Genomic DNA, 5,063 nt, shown 5'->3' with positions numbered 1-5,063 from the left:
TATATTATTAATTTAAGAAACAACACATTGTATAGAAGCCATATCTTAGGAGAAGCTGTGTTCTCTGTGACTCATTACCAAAAGGACCATCTGGAGACATGAAAAGAAAAATCTATTTCTTAAACTCCAATAAAAGCATGATTATCTACTCCATGTGAAGAGAGATTTGGGAGGCCTTTTCTAAATGTGCACTTCAAGGACTGAGAAATTGTCTATCACACTGAAGAGCAGAAACAACACTGAGGGCATGGAAAAGTTAAATGAATTCCAATTACTAAAAGCAAACATATAAACATCTGTAATTCTAATGACCATAATAAATCTTAGCAGTTGAAAAAAGAAAAAAAAAAAAGTTCTAGCTGGCTTGATAATTGGATCAATTTTTCACTTATGGGCTGTCAATTACTTGACATTTTAATGCATGCCAAATACAGCTAAAAGTATTTTAATTAGAATAACGTTGCTGCAAAAACTAACCCTACAGCTTTAATTGTGATTCTGATGCACAAAATGTGCATCTGAATACCTATTTACTGCACAGAAGTTAATTAAAAGCATAGTTTTATATTGAACATGCAATGGGCAGAAAAAGAGGAAAAATAATTAGCAATTAGGAAGACGTAAGAGTCCACTCTATAAAACTAAGCAAGCTTGTTACAGACTTTAAATAAGTTGAGTATTTCATTACTATTTTGGATGGTACCAGAAGTTGTAACAATTCAATATTCTTTACATAGATGTAGAATACATATGGCTGTTAGTTTCAGAAGCTTCAATTTTACCATGATAACAATCTACATTTATATGAATTTACATTTATATGAATTATATGAATAATTATTTTCAAGCTACCACACCATAAATGATTTTATTTGGTTTTATGAAATACTGAGGGTGGTTTGAAGGTCTCAGCAAAGAACACCTCCCTTTTCTCAACCAATTTCTGAACCAGTTGAGCACTGAGCAAAAGCAGAAAGGAAATAAAAACATCTATATTTCTAATAAAAGTAGTATAAGGACATGGTATGAAGCCCAAATGGGGCACTCACTCCATGTCTTTATGTAAAATAATGAAATTGTAAACTGCTTTGTTACGCCACCTCTTGTATGGAAAGGAGAGAAAGAACGACTTTACTGTGAAGAAACCTGATAAGCACTACCTCGGTCAGGTGATCCCGGGTAACATCAATAGAGAAAACTCATATTGATAATATGCTTGTTCTAGCATACTGTTCATGCTCTTGGTTGTATTTTTCATTTCTTTTAAAGATTTCTTCAGTTCCAGGATTTCTTCTTCATTTTTTTAATTGCTTTTATCTCCTTGTTGAATTTCTCATGCATGTCTTTGAATTTCTTTTTGACTTCATTGTGATTTCTATTTTTTCATCCATCACTTTGAGTTTCCTTACTATCGCCCTTTGAGATTCCTCCACAGGCAATTCATCTATTTCCTGTTGTTTGGGGTCTGATATTGGAGAATTGTAATCTTCTTCTGGGAGAGTCAAGCTTCATTGTTTTTTCATGCTTCTGATATCTCTGCATTGATGTCTGGGCATCTGGTGGTGTTGTTACTTCTTTTAATTCTAAGATAAGCTTTTGAAGAGGGAAACTCTTTCCTGTAGAAGTGTTCTATCTTGGCAGCTGGGTTAGGCATTTTAAGTTTGGATCTGGGTGAGTGTGGTAGGGCCGACCCGTGGTGCACTCGGGAGAGTGTGGCGCTGGGAGCGCAGCGACGCTCCCGCCACGGGTTCGGATCCTATATAGGAATGGCCTGTGCACTCACTCGCTGAGTACCGGTCACGAAAAAGACAAAAAAAAAAAAAAAATGGGTGAGTGTGGTAGTGCAGGCTTTGTGTTACTTTTTCAACTGTATTCCATCTTGTTGTCAGAGGGTGCCTTTGCAGCTTAGGCATAGGGGCCCTCAGCAGTTTCTTGTTGGGGTGGGTGTTCCGCTGTCAGTCAGTGAGTAGATGTATACTGTTGTGGCAGTTCCTGGTAGGTCGTTAGAGGGCCACTGGCTGAGCTGTTGAGCCCAGAGCAACCCTCTGTGAATACTGCAGGACCCAGTGGCTTTCCAAAGGAGTGTTGTAGGGAGGAAAAGCTGCTACTCAGTCATCTGTGGCTTTGGGAGTAGGTGTACACAGCTATCGCATGGTCTGTATACCCTTAATTTTATATAATAAAAATGGCACTTTACTGGTGTGATCTTCCTCCTAAGAACACATAACCCCAGGTTGATAATGAGAAAAATGCAAGACTAATCCCAGTTGAGAGACATTCGACAAAATACCTTACCAGTGTTCCTTATATCAAGCCTTATACCTTTTCGTATACCTATCAGCCATTTGTATGTCTTCACTGGAGAAATAGCTATTCACGTCCTTTGTCCATTTTTTAATCTTTTTTTTTTTTTTTTGACTATTGGGTTATGAGATTTTCTTATGTATTTTGAGTTCTTATCAGATATACAGTTTACAAATATTTTCTCCCATTTTGTAGGTTGCCTTTTCATTCTGTTGATATTTTTACTTTGCTGTGCAGAAGCACTTTAGTTTGAAGTAGTCACATTTGTCTATTTTTGCCTGTGCTTTTGGTGTCATATTCAAGAATTCATTGCTGAGACTAATGTCATGAAGATTTTCTCCATATTTTCTGCTAGAAGTTTTACAGCTTCTGGTCTTCTGTTTAAGTATTTAATCCATTTGGAATTGATTTTTTTTTTTTTTTTTTTTTCTTTTTCGTGACCGGCACTCAGCCAGTGAGTGCACCGGCCATTCCTATATAGGATCCGAACCCGCGGCGGGAGCGTTGCCGCGTTCCCAGCGCCGCACTCTCCCGAGTGCACCACAGGCTCGGCCCTGGAATTGATTTTTATGTATGGTGTGAGATAAATATCCAATTTCTTCATTTGCGTATGGATATCTAGTTATCTCCACACAATTTATTGAAGAGAGTATCTTTCCCCCTTTGTGTATTCTTGGAACCCTTGTCAAAGATCAGTTGAACAAAAATGCGTGGGTTTGTTTCTGGGCTCTGTTCTATTGGCTCTATTCTGTTCTGTTGGTCTGTATATCTACCCTCATGCCAGTATCATACTGTTTTAATTACCACAGTTTGTAAAATATTTTGAAATCAGGAAGTATGATGCCTCTAGCTTTGTTTTTTCTAAAATTGTTTTGGATATTTAAGGTCTTTTGTGGTAACATTTAAATTTTAAGATTGTTTTTTCTCTTTCTGTAGAAAAAATGCTATTGAGATCTTGATGGGTATAGCACTGAATCTGTAGGATTCTTTGGGTATAATGGACATTTTAAAAATATATTCATTAAGTCTAGCAATCCATGAACACAGAATATCTTTCTATTTATTTGTGTCTTCCTTTTTTCCACAAATGTTTTATTGCTTTCAGTGTACAAGTCTTTCACCTCTTTGATTAAGTTAACCTTAAGTATTTTAACTCTTTTATACTACTATAAGTGGAATTTTTTTCTTAATTTTCTTTTCAGGTAGTTTGTGGTTAGTGTATATAAATATAATTCATTTTTGTATGTTGATTTTGTATCCTGCAATTTTACTGAATTCATTCATTAGTTCTAGCAGTCTTTTGTGGAGTCTTCAGGGTTTTTCATATGCATAAAATCGCATCATCTGCAAAAAGGCCAACAGGTATATAAAAAGGTAGTCTATGTCACCAGTCATGAGAAAAAATGCAAATCAAAACCACAATTAGATATCACCTCACACCTGTTAGGATGGCTATTATTAAAAAAAAAAAAAAAAGGTAAGTGTTGATGAGGATATAGTGAAACTGGAAACTTTATACACTGTTGGTGGGAACACAAGATAGTGCAGCCACTACAGAAACAATATGAAGATTCTTAAAAAAATTACAAATAGAAATACGATATTATCCAGCAGTTCCATTTCTGGGTATATTTAGAAAATAATTGAAATCTGCATCTTGAAGAGCTCTGCATTCCAATGTTTATTGCAGCATTCTTTACAATAATCAAGATATGGAAACAACCTAAATATACAATGAGGAATAAATGGATTAAAAAAATGTAGTATACACATACAATGGAATGTTATTTAGCCTTTAAAAAGAAGGAAATCCTGCCATATGCAACAACATGGATGAGCCTGGAGAACAGAAGTGAAATAAGCCAGACACAGAAAGCCATGATTCCATTTGTACGAGGTACCTAAAATAGTAAAACTCAGTTAATGTTTTCAAGCTGCTGCTGCTTCTGCAGCAAAGGGAAACTTTGGTGGAAGGATGGTGTGCTAAAAATATGAAAAGAAAGTTGGTACTGTTATCACTGCAGATACATAAAAAGAAGGTGCAAGGAATGCCATAGAAAGTAGTGGAAAAAAGCTGAACGAAAATAAAGCTTTGACTTCAAATAAGCAAGATTCAATCCATATGGAAAGAATAAGTTCTCCACTTGCAGAATTTGTAAAAGTTCTGTGCACCAACGTTTTCATTACTGCCAGGGCTATGCCTACAAAAAAAGACATCTGTGCATTGTAAGGGAAAAGGTTATGAATTAAAAAACTACAAGCAAATGTCTATTAAGGAGGATTATAAAGTTTCTGCTTTCTATATGATTTTACTTTAAGCTTTGAATTTTTAAGGCATAACATAGATGTTCAAGGTACAAAATAACATATTTTAAGACAAATAATTAAACTTAAACCAGGGAAGCTTATCAGTATTCATTCTTTTGCTCTCAAAAGTTTTGAACAGCAACTATGCCTACCAACTTAAGTAGTTATTTTCCTTACAAGCATTTTATTGAACTGAAATTAGTGTCAAATTTAATAAAAATTAATTGCCAAGTTCTGTATGCACTTTCTATTTAAAATTGTTCATATAATTCTTTTCCCTTCTCTCTATTTTATTTATAGATATTGTAAAAGTGAGAAAGTTATTGAAATTTTGTTCTGAACTTGGCATTCACACTTATAATCCTTCCCTCATTCCTTATTCATTGCATAGTTCTTAGTATCAGCAGCCCCTTAATTAATTGTGCTTTTACAGGGTATTTAAATGTCTGAAG

General features: G+C 35.0%; 1 pseudogene; it reads left to right on the top strand.

The window, feature by feature from the left end:
• Window positions 1-4,279: 4,279 nt before the first annotated feature.
• LOC134391654 (cysteine-rich PDZ-binding protein-like) lies at window positions 4,280-4,622 on the top strand (annotated as a pseudogene).
• Window positions 4,623-5,063: the final 441 nt, after the last annotated feature.

Source organism: Cynocephalus volans, chromosome 12 (genome assembly GCF_027409185.1).
Source record: "Cynocephalus volans isolate mCynVol1 chromosome 12, mCynVol1.pri, whole genome shotgun sequence".
Classification (NCBI taxonomy): domain Eukaryota; kingdom Metazoa; phylum Chordata; class Mammalia; order Dermoptera; family Cynocephalidae; genus Cynocephalus; species Cynocephalus volans.
The sequence above is the reverse complement of the archived record's forward strand: the minus strand, read 5'-3'. Positions and strand labels throughout refer to the sequence as shown.